The sequence below is a fragment of the Galeopterus variegatus genome, unplaced genomic scaffold (assembly GCF_000696425.1).
Source record: "Galeopterus variegatus unplaced genomic scaffold, G_variegatus-3.0.2 Scaffold1911, whole genome shotgun sequence".
NCBI lineage: Eukaryota > Metazoa > Chordata > Mammalia > Dermoptera > Cynocephalidae > Galeopterus > Galeopterus variegatus.
In genome coordinates this window covers 273349-290301 of record NW_007728022.1, presented here as the reverse complement: position 1 = coordinate 290301, position 16953 = coordinate 273349, and the positions used below count along the sequence as shown (strand labels likewise).

General features: G+C 36.1%; 1 pseudogene; it reads right to left on the bottom strand.

The window, feature by feature from the left end:
- The window catches only part of LOC103596005, a 1176-nt pseudogene extending 954 nt beyond the window's left edge, over positions 1-222 (bottom strand).
- Positions 223-16953: the final 16731 nt, after the last annotated feature.

Here is a 16953-nt window from a genome sequence, read left to right as displayed (position 1 = left end):
TTAAAAAAAAAAAAAAAAAAAAAAAAAAAAGCATTCATAGATATAATTGGAGTTGTTTGGGGATATGTTTCTACCCAGAAAATCTCTAATAAGAAGGTGTTGGGATCGCCGTTTTCACTCTATATCGAAATGAAACAGGACTTAATTCCCAGAAACTTGCATCTCCTTCATAGATAGAACCTAACGCTTCCAGTCCATCTCCTGGTCTTCATTGGCGCTCATCGCTCCAGTTGCAGGGCACCTACAGGGGAGGTTGTCTGAGGAAGCTAGGGCTGTGGCCCTGAGGCCAGGGTGTCCCCTTCCAAGCCTGGCTGCAGGGACACGACCTTCGCACCCACAGACATGAGTTATGCGCACACCTGGCCTCTGTCGAGGCCGATGGGGCGCCCTTGTGTCTGGGCAGAGGCTTTCAGGTGTTTTTCAATAGCATGTTGTTAATTTCCCAGACATAATATTTTAAATCAATCATCTGTTAATGATTTGAAATTTGCAGTTCCATCAGCAGATCATCTTTGTATAATATGAATCTTCAGAATCTGTTAAGACTTTCTTTGTGTCCTGGCACATGGACATATTTTGTTTTAATATTCCATGTGTGCTTGAAAAATTAATGTGTTTTTTTCTGATCAGTGGGTGTAAAATTCTTTCTGTAGCTAATATTTCAAGCATTATTTTTAAGGATTTTTTTTATGTTTGTTTGCTTAAATTTTAAACTCACCTTTAAAATATAACCTGAGAAGTATTTTGGTTTTATATTTAAATAAAAATAGATTCAGACAAGTTAAAAAAAATAATCAACTTTGTGTATAATTTACTGATATCGTCACAGACAGGATAGGGTAAACTTCATACCTGTTCTTAATCTATACCTCTTATATTCCCACCCTCTGTATTCTAGCTTCTTAGCTTTTGCAGCTGCTTAGATCTCAATTACTTTATCACTTTCACTAATTTCTAGGGCATGTAATGAATTTTAACTTGTTCTTAACTAACTGTTGCAAGAGTGAGGGGAGATCCCGCTCCCTTTTCATTAAAATAAATTGAATTTTAGCTAGTAAACTCATGCAAAACACAGACACATAACAGGATGAGAATAAATGAATATCTAGATTTCCGAAGAAAGTGATATTTAAATCCTATGAGCCTGTTGATTCCTTCGGTCTAACTTATAATCTATTATTTTAATAATGTTTACTTGTGATTGGTTGTTGGGTATTTCTGTATTTTTTGGTTCGGGCAGAGGTGAGAGAGAATGTATGTAAGCAATTAGCTTGAGAAGTAGAAGTATTTCCTTTAAGGTTTGCTCAAGTAGCACCTGCAACAAGACATGCAAAATATTTTAAGTAACTGTGTACCAACGCACAGTGTAGTTGCCAGGAAAACTAGAGTTCCTGGTATTTATCTTCCAAGTTTACCAGAGAGGGGATAGTTGTCATATCCTCTCATTTTGGGAAAAACAGAAAACAAAAAGCCCGGGGCCGGCCCGGTGGCGCACTGCTGTAGTGCGCCGCTTGGGAAGTGCGGCGGCGCTCCCGCCGAGGGTTCGGATCCCACATACGGACCAGTTCCCGCTCACTGGCTGAGCGAGGCGTGGGAGCAACACCGAGGGTTGTGATCCCGTTGCTGGTCCCGGTCCGGTACGGGGGCGACACTGAGGGTTGCGATCTGTTGCCGGACACAGAAAAAGACAAAAAAAAGGAAAAAAAAAGAAAACAAAAAGCCCATCTCTTTTCTCTGCCACTGATCTTTGTAGGGCCGACTTTCTCATTGCATCTTGGATACGCTTCCCACAAGGTCTGGCTGTAACATGATCTGACATCTTTCTCATGGTGTCCCCATGAAGAACACTAACAACATTCCAAGCAATGACAATCATGTTGGAACAAGCAGGAGGCATGTACTGGGGAGCCTTTGAAACTTTATTTGATATACGGGTTCCCATCTGTTCTGTTCATAGACTTATCACCATGGCATGCCATAACACAACTGCCAGTTTTTTATAGGTTTTGTATCCTAAACCCTCAATTTAACTCCAGAGGATTCAGAGTAGGGCATTTGCTGTTATATCCCCAATGGTGACCCAATGATGTGTATTGAATTATTGAATGATATATTTACCTTTTGGATCCATGTTATTCTTAGTAATAGGAATCACCCAGTGCACCCTTTCCTTTCATTGGGAAGAACTTTGATTTTCAGGAAAAGTCAGCCTTACTGTTGCAGAGAAAAATCAAAGCATTTTCTTGTTCTAACCACAGTGACCAACTATGATACGTTCATGGTCAGTCACTTGTTGAACTCTAGACCAGGATCAACAAAAACATATTTCATCTTTGGAGGAAAACAACCAGACCACAAGAAAAAGGGTTTTAGAGTGTGAAAGCACTCCCTATCCCAAACATGCACATATGCAATTGTTCAATGATAGGAAAATGGGTTACGTGGGGTAATCATCAGCCTGTGAACCCTTCTAGTCAAGGTTTTGTAGGAGACCAGATGAACCTGAAAGAGCCTTTTGGGACAAACTAGTGGCTATTTAGGCATATTGTTATCATTTTAGACTTAGGTGGGTACAGCTATCTAACTTCTCAAAGAAAAACAAAACCACAGCATTATCCATGAACTAGGAACATTTACTGTGTTCCCGTCACCATCCTAGATGTATATGTGTCTTTATCAGTTATCCATTGTTGTGTAATAAACCATTCCAAAACTCAGTGTCCCAACACAACAATCATTTATTGAGCTAATGATTCCATAGATCATCATTTTGAGTTGGGCTCATCAAGACACTTTTTCTGCTGCTTTTGGCAAGGCTCACTCATGTATTTGTTGTCAGTTGTCAATTCTGTGGTCAGTCAGTGGACTTGCTGGGCACTGCTTTACCCAGATGGTCTCACTCACCTATCCGGAAGTGGCTATCTATTGGCTAGGGTAGCTAAGTTTTCCTCCCCTAGTCTCATCCTCCAGCAAGAAGACTCAACTTTGTTCACATGCCAGCAGCGTTACAGAAACACTAAGAAAGCAAACCCCAACACAAGTTCTTTTTAAGCCTCTTTATCCTGAATTTCCCATTATCAAAAGGCAAGTCACATGTGGTCAAGCCTGGGTTGAAGGGATAGAAAAATGGACTTCATCTATTGATGGGAGAAGATGTAAAACCACATTGCAAAGGTGCATGCACAAGGAATGAGAAAAATATGTATCCATTATTGCTGACTTAGCTTGAAATTCATAAAAACCCCGAGAAAATAAGAAAAGTCAAGCTCAGGTAGTAAAAGTTATTCATCTAAGATCAAATGGCACCTGGCAGTGGCATTGGTGTCAAACAATTTATATCAGTTCCCAAAGACTATGTGTGTTTTGTTTGTTTGTTTGTTTGTTTTTTGGCCAAATTGCCAATCCACAAAGTTATAGTGCTGGGAGGGACCTATTCTCTCCCTATTCAAATGTCAGTAGACATTTGTGCAATATCATGTAAAGATCTACACAAACGCAATTTAAACTGCCTGGTATTTCCTTCCTTTTGAGATGTTTGCTGACCCTAAGCTCCTCCTGTGTAGAAGTCCTGTAGGCTCCTTTGCATACACACACACACACACACACACACACACACTCAGCTGGTCATCAATCACACCATATTGTGATTGTCTCTTAGACCATAAGCTCCGTCATGAGCATTTGGTGTGCTATGTTGTGGATATGAAGTACCTAACAGAGGAGTTCATATAAGAATGTTCAATGCATACTAGTTAAACGAAGGAACAGTTAACAGCTGTTAGCATTTACTTTCATTTTAACTTATTTAATTAAATTCATTTAATTTTATCTAAAATGTTAATGGAAATACTTCAGATTAAACTGTTTAGATGTAGGCAGTTTTTCCTAACATATATGTATATATATAGACCCTATTAATGAAGTATATGAATGGTGGAGAAGAGACAAATCTCCCTAGAAAATTCCAAATAATTTATGTTAATAATCCCCCCTTTATGAGGTGGACCCAAATTCCTTTCCCTCTTGAGTGTAGGTTGTGCTTAGTGACTTGTTCTCAATGTCAGTGTATGAAAAGAGGTAGGAATGGTGGTAATTGGACAGTGGAGAAACCTAATAAACACTTTCTCAGCCAGGTGATCAAGGCTAGCATCATTAGTAATCAGTCTTATTGATAGCTGTACCCTGGATATGATATAAGAATGATATTTCATCTTTGTGATACTCTACCCCACAGCCCATAACTTCAGTGTAGTCATGAGAAAAACATCAAATCAAGAAAAACTTGGTACAAAATGCCTGGCCAGTACTCCTGAAAACCACCAAGGTTATCAAAAACGTGGCAAGTCTGACAAATCATCCGAAACCAGAGTCATCTAAGGATATGTGACCACTAAATGTAATGCTGTATCCTGATAACATTCCGGAACAGAAAAAGAACGTAGGGAAAAACTAGTGAAATGGAATAAAGTGTGGAGTTCAGTAAATAGTAACATCAATGTTGGTCTTTAGTTGTGACAAATACACCATCATCATGTAAGATGAAAACAATAGGGGAAATTGGGTGTGGGTATATAGGGTCTCTCTACTATATTTCCAACTTTGCTGTAAACCTAAAACTATTCTAAAATAGAAAGTTTATTTAAAACTTAGAAACTATCACAACTTATAAACAAGAAAAAAAGGAATATATTCACTTTAAGTTCTGAAGCAGATGATTTCCTGAAGTCACAGGAAGCAATTATTAAAAGAATAAATGGCACCTTGATATTTATTTATAAAGTAAGATATAAGCCCATCTTAAATTAAGAAACATCATAGAAACTTTAGAGAATGTGACTTATTTAGGAAAACAGATCGGGGTTAAAAATGCTGTGACATTTTTCAGTTTTTATGATTTTCCAAGAGGTTACAAAAACAATAAAGAGTCGTAAACTGATCTCAATTTGCCAAAGTTATGTGAACTGGAGGGAGACTGGGTAGCTAGGGATTGGTATGAGAGAGAGATTATTTTTTATTGTAAATTATTTTGTCTTCCTTTCTTTTCTTTTCTTTTTTTTTTTTCCAGGAGCTATCTTTGCTAGATATTTCGTCTTTCAAATTCTGTATTGTGTGCATGGATGTATTACCCGCTCTTAAAAAATTAACAGTTGGCCCTGTTTGGAAAAAAACAAATATAGCTAAGACTCTGTATGTAGGTGAAAATCTGCTCTTTCAGCCAAAAATGACAAGATTAATCCTGGTAAGCTATACAAACACTGGCCAGGCAAATCAAGCTAGGGAGCAGAACGCTTTTTTATGCCTGGCAGAATTTCAAAATTGACCCTACCACAACATCTGACTCATGCCAGATAATTTTCTATCATGAAAATTAAATATTAGCAGAATAAAAATGCAATTTGATGGTATTAATTAGCGTGGACCTTTAGCAATTAACTAAAACTTTAAAATGTACTTTTATATATTCCCAAGACAGAGCCTTTCCAAAAATATCACCTTAATAATGGTGGTCTCTGAACACCAGATTTACAAACACTCAGGCTTCTTGTGTTTTATAATCATAAGGTTTGGAAATTTTCATTAGCTTGTAGATTAACAAGGAATATTATAAACTGAAAGCTTTTCTAAATTGCTCAAAGTGTTATCTTATTTACACAAATGTTTTCCAAGACTCTAGAAAACTTACTAACATGTATAGGTTTAGTTCTATTCTTGAGCAGTTGCTAACTGCATGGTTGCTGTATCTCCATAGTTTATTAATTCCTTGTGATGATAGTAATAAGGAAACTTCTAATCTCTCATGACTATTGGAATATGACCAAAATAAGAAAATCTTGTGACCCCTCAAAATTTAAAAGTTTCTAAGAACTTGTAGGATTTTAGAATAGAAATAGATTTTAGGAATAATTTAGTTAAGTCCCTTTATTTCACAGATGAAAAAATCTAAGAGCCATAGAAGTTAGGTAACCTGTTCATGATCACCCAACACATACTTGGTAAAGAGAACTAGAATCCAAGTTTCTTAACTGATTTCCTTGCAAGGAATGTATATATACCTATCATTAAATAAGCATTTGTCATTCACTTATATTCTCAATATAGACCTTGATATAAAAATACAGAGGTAGAAAAGAGGTCTGAGGGAAGTAAACCAATTTCATACAAATGAAGTCATGGGAGAAGTTTTGAGTCTTAAGAGAAAGAAACTGGAATTAATCAAGGAGAGAGATGATGCCTATCTACCATCTTAAAAAACAAGTCTCTACTCCTTGATTCCATGACGATTTTCTGCCCATAGTATATTCTATGAGTTGACATTCCCAATGAAGTATCCCTATCCAAACGTTGACCATAGACCATATCATTTTGGAGATATTTCCTGATTCCAGCTAATTTTATCCATGTTTCCACTTACATCAGCACTGGTTGGAGAGATCAAGTTTGTAAACCAAGGAAAAGGGGGCATGAAGCTGGAGCTGAGAGTACCGGTAGCCAATTCTAGGGATGACGGTGATAAACAAGAACCCAGGCAATACCAATTAATTACTTTCTGAAAGGGCCCACCTCTTAATATTATTAGGCTCCAACATTTGAATTTTGGGGGACACCAATATTCAGACCATAGGTTAAGAACTTCAGTCCAACAAATCCTAATTTCCCTGGTTCATTGCCATACCTGGAATAGTTTGTTTTTATGTATTAGCTTTGGCTAAAACAATTCTTTACTATCTGTAGGTATTAACAGTATTTGTAAACTACTTTTCCCCAATGTGGTCTTGCCACAGTCATCCTTAACTAGATGGCCTCAGTTATTAGTTATTATGCAGAATTATCCTTGGATTTGTATTCAAAAATGGAAATCATGCATTCTACTAATAATAGGATAATAGTGATTTCTGAATGAAAGATGCTTACTAAGGACCTCTGTGGTATTTGTTTGGGATTTTTTTTTTTCTTGTAAGGAATAAGATGTTTCCAGGTTTTCTTGTTGCCCTTGCTGTTTACGTCAGTGGGGGCGAGAGAAATGCAACCGACAATATTTCAGTAATTCACTACTCTAGTGTCCTACAGAGGGCACTTGACGTTTTGATATAGGTATTTTGATGCTATCATTTTTATATGTTCATTTCCACTCTGAAAAACAAACAACTTCTCCATCCAAAATAAACAGCTTTATTTTTTCCCCTGCTTATAAAAATAAACAGAAATATCTCAGTTAAACATGAATACTTGATTTTGCGTTTTTGTTTTCTATGCATTCTAAGATTACTAAAAAGGATTACAAATAAAGGAGATGAGAGATTTCGAGGAACATTTGGAAAGAAGGAAAGAATGTTGGGAGCTTGAGTTTAGCTCTGTGTAAAACAAGGCTTTATAAATAGTCGTTATCTTTAGGAAATTTGCCACATAATTGGGGAACAAACCTAAGAATTAAAGGTAATTCATTATTAAGAGCTAAGTTGTGTTGCAGGGACTGGGAATGGTGTGAGTTCAAAGCACTGAGGGCTAGAGCAGAAGAGAAGGCTTTGTAGTGAAGTGATTTTCAACCCTTCCTCTCTCCACTTGGCTTGTTTCATAGGTATATATCTCCAGGAAAATGATTAACTTATTTTCTCGCCAAGAGTATTTGAGAGTGCTACAAAGAAAAAAAAATTTTTAAGTGATAAAAATATTTCTAGAAAAGATCACTTGGAGTGAATTATTTTAATTTTGTGTCATGTGATAATGAAATTGTGATTGTGTTTTTAAATATTCCTTATCTGTTAGAGATACATATTAAAATAGTTACAGATGGTATGATCTAAAATTTTCTTCAATATACTCCCTCTAAAAAAAAAATTCTGTTACAATAGATGAAATAACAGAGCAGAATGCTCATCATTAATTAAGCAGGGTATAGGTGCAGGGAGATTACTCTTTTCACTTTTCTATATTTTTTAATTTTTCCATAGTAAACACACACACACACACACACACACACACACACACACACACCAAAAAACCTGAAGCAAATGTGACACCTATATGCAAGATTAAATTTAGGACCCAAAATAGGATACCTTCAATCAGTTGCTTTGGCATCTGTAGCATTTAGCTGTGGAAGGAAACCAGCGGCCTGTGCTGATTCTCTATTTTTCACATATTATCTATGTATACATATGTACACAGTAACAATATGAAATAAAAAAGCATGCAAGGAATTGTGAAGATTACTAACTGATTACTGAAATTCATTTTCTCTTTCTTCATGAGTGATAGAGACCCTGTCTCGCTGTTAGGTATGGCCACATTACTAAGTACTTCTCAATGCAGTGTGAGGGAAAGTACTTGCTGTCACCTGTGGGACTGAGTTTTCAGACTCATTTTCCCTTAACAATAGCTACAGCAGAGAAGTGGTAGCAACCCAGTTGTGATGATGAATTTTATGTGTCAGCTTGACTGGGTGAAAGAGTGCCCCGATAGCTGGTAAGACATTTCTGGGCATGTCTGCGAGGGTGTTGTCAGAAGAGATTAGCATTTGAATCAGTATTCTAAGTAAAGAAGATCACCCTCAAATGTGGGTGGTCATCATCCAATCCATTGAGGTCTTGGATAGAACATAAAGGGAAAGGAAGGGTGAATTTACTCTCTCTCCTTGAGCTGGGCAGTCTGTGTTTTCTTGCACTCTTACATCAGCATTCCTGATTCTATAGCCTTTGGACTCCAGGACTTCTACCAGCAGATCACACCCCTGCCCACACCCCCCAGTTCTCAGGCCTTTGGACTTAGACTGGGAATTACCCCATTGGCTCACCCTGAGTCTCAGTCCTTTGGACTCAGACTGAATTACACCACTGACTTTCCTGCTTCTCTGGCTTGCAGAAGTCACACCATGGGACTTCTTGGTTCACATGAGCCAATGTCCATAAAAATCTCTTGTATTGATCTCTGTATATACATATTCTATTGGTTCTGTTTCTCTAGAGAACCCTGACTAATATGTCAGCCTTAGCCATATAGATGATGGGAACAAAAGAACTGAAGGATCTTGAAACCCTTAATGGTCTCATGGAGCAGAGCTACCACAATAATCTGGACAGTTTACACGGAGACTGTAGAAAAGAGAAATAAAGCTTCACATTTTATTTAAGCCAGTGGAAAGGTACTTTTTTAAATCTCACCTTTTTATGTATCTATCCCTATATAAGAACATCAGTGTACATAAACACATTTCTACAAAAAACCCCCACCACAATCTTTAGTACAAAGGGAACTAAAATTACTTTTATATATACCTACATATTTGAGTGCTTATATAGAGAAGTCAAATATTAATATTTAGAGTCTGTAAATTACATGTTATTTTTATGCATACATTTCCACATCTGCTTCTAAACACATTTTAATGCATAGCAATTTTTATAAAATTTCTTTGTAATAATACTTTGGTAATGTTATTCTGATATCACTAAGTTTAGTAAACTTTCAATCTTTCAACACTGTAGTTGAGCTTAGAAATTAAGTTACACATACTTTATGTTTTAATAAATCTAATTTGAAATTCTAAAGAAAGATATTAGCTTTTTTAAGTAAAAACTTTTTAACTTTGTGAAACCCACAAAAGTATATACAAGCTTATATTGAGCAAATAATCAAACCACAAATATTTGACATGTTTTCTGTTACAGTGAGTAGTCACAAAGAAAGAATGATTTAGAAGAAGGAAAAAAAGTTCAATTAAAACATGATTTCAGTGGGAGATTCTAACTAATTAGCCTTACAACATCTATTTGAAAAATCCTTTTAAATTTGTATTAAGGCATTTCTAGTTGATTCTATCTTGATCCTACTATGAAAAAGTTAATTGTATCACACTGGATTTAAGTGATAATCTATCTTGAATAGAGGACAAAATTTTGAATAGAGAAGAATGTTTTACTGAATGAAACTGTTCAGTATATTTAGCTAAGAAAAAATTAAATATAAAACATGCTAAATCTCTTTTTCTTGTGATCTCTGAATAAAGTAATTTGAGAAGTCACAAATATTATTTTGTGGTTATTGGGAGAAATAGTGTCTAAATCCAAATTATGGTATGTCTGTAAAAAGTCACAGGAGGTAGCTGCACAGAGAATGAGAACGCTGTCAAAGGACTCCAAAGAACTCCAGGACATATCATTAGAAGAAAAAATCAAGGGCCGGCCCAGTGGCGCACTCGGTAGAGTGCGGCGCTTGGGAGTGTGGTGGTGCTCCCGCCAAGGGTTCGGATCCCATATAGAGACCGGTCCACTCACTGGTTGAGTGCGGTGTGTGTGCGACACTGAGGGTTGCGATCCTGTTGCCGGTCGCGGTACCCCGGTACGGGCGCGACACCGAGGGTTGCAATCCCGTTACCGGTCATGAAAAAAACAAAAAGAAAAAAAAAAAGAAGATAAATCAAGGTGTAAAAGGACGGCATGTAATATGTTGCATATGCATAAACAAAAAGAATGAAGAGGATAATTTTTCTGATTTTTTGAAATATTTGAATTATTATATAGTTATAAAAATAATTTTTTAAAATAAGAAATTGGCTAAGACCTATGCTAAGACAAACATTAAAAAAACAAGACTCACTTCAGCAATAGCTACTCAATTCAGTTTACCACAGGTCATCATGTAAGTAAAAATGAATACAATTAATTGAAATTTAAAGGAATGAAAAGATGGAGGAAGATAAAAAGGAATCAAACTTACAGTATCCTAGTAAACATTTCTAAAAATAATACTTCAGAAGCTGCCTAGTCTTTAAGAACTCACTTGCACTGCTATCATCAGTGACACACCTATGCACTCACAGGTGTGTGTTTGTTTTTGTCTTCTTATACATAAACCCTATACCCTCTAAGCAGAAACTTTTCATTATTACTTCCCCACCATTTCTGGTAACCTCTAATCTGCTTCCATCTCTGAATTTTTTTTTTTCCTTTTTAATTTATTTTTTCTTAATTGACCCATAATAAATAATTGTACTTTTTTATGGAGTACAATTATGACATCATTCACAGGTTTCAAAATGATCATTTATCAAGATGAATTTGGCTTCCAGCACTTTATTAACCTCTCTTACGATTTCTGTTTTTACCATTCCTCTCATTTGCTTTTTATCTAGTGGGATTTGAAAGGGAAAGAGTATCATGTTCACCTACCAGGACATTTTTCAAGTCAAAGTAATTCTTTCTGTCCCTACTGGAAGAGATTAAGCAGGAAGTTAGATTGGGAGAGCTGTGCAATCTTTCAACTGTTGTGTTACATCTTCCTGGAGAAACCTGTCCTTTTCTTTGGAGTGTCCAACTGACTTCTCGGATTATTAGATATAACCATATTCAATTTAGAATCAAAGACACTTGAGAAAAGAGTCGTTATTTATCTTGACAAATATATTCTACCCATTTTTATTCACTCAATGCATGCAAGAAAATAGGATTGTTATAGCACCTATTTTGAGACTATTTTAACACTTTCTGTGGCATAAATTTTTTGCCAAGCTTCTGTTTTTATTTTTTTTCACAAAGGAATTTGATTACTCAGGTAGTATCTCACTTGATATTTGTTAAAGATTGCTAGTTGGGTTTCGCTTCTAGGTGTTAACATTTTTCTAATTTGCCTAAATAAAAATAATTGCTATTTCTAGCCAGTCACAATAAAAAAAAAAGTCAAATTTTTCTTCAGGAATTTACACTTGGCCTGGTTAAGATGATTGATGTGTACTGAAGAATTTCATACTAGTTTGAGTCATTCATGTTCATAAAAAATTTTTTCAGCAAACATAGAGAACGAGAACTATACTATCCTGCCTGGGTTTTGGCATTAAAACTCAAATTTTAAAAATCTTACAGTTTATAATTAATCACTGTCATATTAATTTTTACCTAAACATCTCCCATTTCAACTATTACCAGAGCCATGCAACTGGCTGTTTTTACCTCGAGCTTCTCCTCAATCCAGTTCATTCTTCACAAATTTATCTTTCTAAAATTCCACTTTCATCATGTCATTGTCTGACACTAAACCTTTCAACAACCCTTTATAGTAACTGTAACAGGTTTTAAAAAGATTGGGCTACTGAAACAAGAATGTATCAACAAGGTGGGGGGAGTTGGTTAAATGAATTGAAGACAGTGGCTTTTATGGAACTGAAGCCTGACTTCTTTTCCTTTCCTTGCTTATCATCTGAGTTCAGTTTGTTGGTAGACTTAAGTATTTGCTCAATATCCTTGTAATGATTTTAAAACATGTCCTCAAACTCTTTGACACACTGCCCTTTGACAAGCAGGACCCGATTCCTCTTTGCTTGAACGTGGACTTAGTGACTCATTTCTAATTATTAGAATATAGTGGAAGTGATGCTGTGGGATGTCAGGGGGTATATCACAGAAAGGATAACTTCCACTTAGCTCTATTTCTTGCATGGCGGTGGAGAAAGCCAGGAACCTTGTCATGAGGATAATCAATCAGCCCTATAGAGAGGTCCCATGTGGAGAGCAGCCAACTTTCCAGCACCAAGCCATGGGACTGAGCCAACTGGGAAGCAGATCCTCCAGCCTCAACTAAGCCTTCAGCATCCCAACCTTTCAGTCTTCCAGCTGAGACCCTGATGTTGTGGAGCAAAAACAACCCACTGCCACTGGGCCCTGTCTGAATTCCTGACCAACAGAAACTGTGAGATAATAAACGATTTTATTATTATTCTAAGCCAATTTTGGTGCAATTTATTATGCAGCAATAAATAACCAATACACTCCTCATAATACGAGTTGTCACTGTGCTAGGCAGTAAGGACTGCAAAACATCTAAGCTACTCTTTTACCTTTAATGGTGTGTGTTTCTTTCCAGAATCTACTTATCAGTGCTTTCTGCTTAAGGAACTCTAGCTTTGGGCTTTGTTATAACAGCCCTAGACACGTAACATAGACTCCTGGTTTTATAATCTTACTTTACATTTTATGTGTTTTATCTTATATATGTTACATTTTATATTTAAGTTATTTTATGACTTCATTTTATATCTTAATAACATATGAGGGTACTTCAAAAAGTTTGTGGAAAAATAGAATTGAAAGAAAAATGAAAATTTCCACGAACTTTTTGAAGTACCCTGTGTACATGTGCATGTTTGTCTATGTGTTTATTTTGCAGTAAAAACTTATTTTTAGGAAAAAAGAAAGAAAACTGTAATCATATTTCAAGTATTTAAAATTTTTGTGCAATAGTCTTTCTGTTTTAAAAATAATGATATTACTTTTTAAAATTATACATGCTCATTCTAAAAAATGTCTCAAAAGATAAATCTTAAAAGGTAATAAAATCATGACTCTAATACACATCCAAAATAAGCATGGGAAATTTCATTTAACTTATTAATTTATAAAGCAACCATAAACTGTAAGATATTAGAAGCAGTTCAAAGAAGAATTCAAAGTGTCACACATAATATGTCAAATAAGGAATGTCCTAACAAACTTACAAGTAGATGTAGAAACTGGCAGAATTGGTTGCTATCCATGCACCAGTAATCACACTTTGAGCAATTTAGAAAAGCTTTCAGTTTATAATATTCCTTGTTAATCTACAAGCTAATGAAAATTTCCAAACCTTATGATTATAAAACACAAGAAGCCTGAGTGTTTGTAAATCTGGTGTTCAGAGACCACCATTATTAAGGTGATATTTTTGGACACAATTTGCATTTCTATGGGCAAGAATAGTTTACATGACTTTTTCTTTCTTTCTTTCTTTTTTTTTTTATGACATTGCCACAAAGAATTGAGGCCATTGTCTTACAGAATATCCCCAATCTGTGTTTGCTTAACTGTTTCCTCAGGATTAGATTCACAATAAACATTTTAATAAGGATATTTCCCAGGTTGTGTTAAAATTAATGTCATTTTGTTGGACTGGTACATAGTATCAAATATTGCACTGTTATAAACAAGGCTCCAATGACTAACTTTTCACACTTGTGTGATTATCTTTTTAAGACAATAGTTCTAAACTTGAAGTATCAACTGGAGAGCCTATTGAAATTTCAAATTACCACCAATTGCATGTAATTCTAGATATTTTAATTTAACACAACATGGGTAGAGCCTAGGACTCTACATTTTTATTACGTCCCAGGATTTTTCAGTAAGTGCTGGACAGAAGAGAAAATACTAATTTAGTAAAAGCTACCAAAACGGTTTGGAGAAAGACCTACATGCTTTTTTATTTCAACTTATTTTTTTAACTTTCTATTTACCATAAGACTCCTATTTCCCTAAACCACAGAAAACAAAGTATTTTCCCAATGTTTACGTTTATTTTTAATTCAGTACTTATTTTACTTTTGGAGTAACATTTTTAAATGTGAATTGATTTCTTAAATTAAAAACCAATGCATGTACATTGAAGATTTATAAAATATATTTACCTTTATTTTAACTTTTAAAAAAAAAGAAGGATGAATAGGAATGGTCTTACTAAAATATGATAACCTTCCTCTCAAAAGAAAGACTTTTAAACAATGGAATGAATTACTTATAGGGTACTTATCAAATACTTAATCTTTTTAAGAGCCCTATCAGGTAGATACTATTGTCCTCATTTTCCAGATAATGAAAATGAAGTATAATGTAACTAAATAACTCTCTCAAAGACTTACAGATAGGGCCGGCCTGTGGCTCACTTGGGAGAGTGCGGTGCTGATAACACCAACGCCCCGGGTTCAGATCCCATATAGGGATGGCCGGTTCGCTCACTGGCTGAGCGTGGTGCTGACAACACCAAGTCAAGGGTTGAGATCCCCTTACCGGTCATCTTTTTAAAAAAAAAAAAAAAAGAAAAAAAGACTTACAGATAGCACGTAGTGGAGTTGGGATACAAATGTACTGGGGGCAAAGAGGCTGAGAGCCTTGACTGTTTATAAAACGTTTCAAACTATTTAAAATGTTTCAAAATGGTTTCAAACTTGTCTGTCTTATGACTTGAAGGAGACAGTGCTATCCTTCACCCCACAATGTTTGCCTGAGTTTATTAAGGGGGCTGTTTCTCATCCTTTTATGATGCAAGGAGAGAAGCAGAATGAAATAGATGAGAGACCTCTGATCTATGTTGCAGAAAGTGTGCATTCTCCCATTTCGGTAAGAAACCCAGTGGGGGTCAACACACTGAGGATGAAAGGGAGCCAAGCACAGTTTTGGTATCGTGAGGGTTTTATAGCTTTAGGGCATTCCATCCTGGGTAGGAAAGTGTTCTCTCCGAAAAACAGCAACTGGGAAAATGATGGAGGCCGGATGAGGCAGCGGGAGAGAGCATGCATGTGGGGTTGCTCTTGAACACAAAGAAAATATTCCATGGGGATTTCTGTTCAGTTAAAAAAGATGAGGCATATACATTTTTCCTCCTCAAATTAAGTAATTCTCATTATGTTTTGATGGGACATCATAAACACTATTCAGTCTACAGTATAAAATAACACAGAGGGGTATCAATATTTCATAACATCACATGCCCTTAAAAATTTTACTATTCAAATGTGTAAGAATTTTTTCTTATTTCTTTTTCTGTTTTAGACCATCTGGTTACTTGATTGGGAGCTTTCTAAACCAGTTCGAAGGGTGGCTGGTTAGCTAAATTGGTAGAGCAAAGCTTTATAACCCCAAGGTCACAGGTTCAGATCCCCATACCGCCAGTCGCAAAAAAACTCCCCCAAACCACTTAAAGATGAATCTACACAGGCTTAGGTCCTAGTGAGGAGGTTGGGGAGACTGGGCAAGATGAGGTGACATGCTAATGACACCTGATGGCATTCAGGTCACACTGCCCCATATGGGATTTGAGAAAACCGCAGAGGAGGGAAGATCTCTCTGACTATTCTCCACTTATGACCTCTTCGAGAGGTGCCTTCTCTATACCTGGAGGAAAGGAACATCCTTGTGTGTGAAGACACAGAGACACAGAGAAGAATCTGAACAAATTGGCCTTGGTAAATCCTCTCCCCTCTCCCTCCTGGTTATTACCTACCATTAGATCACACCACTTTGTCCAATCATACTTCTCCACAGCTATACACTTTTCCATCAAATGTTGCAGAGGCAATACACAGGTTTCCCAGTTTCTTTGGGTTTTTGCTTCTGAAGGCTCTCATGTCACATAAAACTTCCATTGAATAAGTTTGCATGCTTTTCTTTTGTTAATCTGTTTTTTGTTGTGGGGCCTCAGCCATGAACCTAAGGTGGAAAGAGAAGATAATGATTTTCCCCTACACTCCTCATTTACCCACAGGGTGGTAGGCTCTAGGGTCAGAGCAACTGTGTATTTTTTTTTTTTTTAACCACAAAATGAGTCCCGGAGATATTAAATGGTGCTGTCCAAAAACACATCCTTCAAATGGAATTGGGACCACCATGGTGAAATGGTGAATTGGCAAATGAAGATTGGTAAAAATTCTGAAGATTGTAGGAGCAGGTAGCAAGGCGAGTTTAGGAGCAGATGGTTCTATAAGCAGCTTTCAAATTTGGTGTAGCAGTACAAGGATTTGTCTTGATCAACGGTGGGATTGGTATTTTCTTATTAACAATAAACAGCTCAAATTGTAAATCATGTCATATATAAATTAGAGCAGTTATCCTTGTAATACCTTATGAGTTTCTATAACAGGAAATAAAAGAGTTTCAGCTGGTCTAGTGAATATGAAAAGGATAATTTTCTGGCTTATATGATGTTATTTAAAGGATTTGGAGAAAGCCTTTCCGTCCCCAGTCTTGCATTCCTCCCAACACAGCCTTTCCTTTCTAAAACCTCCTTTTTGTTTGTTATTTTATTTTTTTCTTGGGTTTAAAATTATAGACTTAAAAGTTTCAACGTACTAAGTCAGGTAGGAACAACAAAATTTCCATAAAATTTAATTAAAGAGAAAAATATTACCAGAAGGTAAGCCTCAGCAAGGTTTGACAC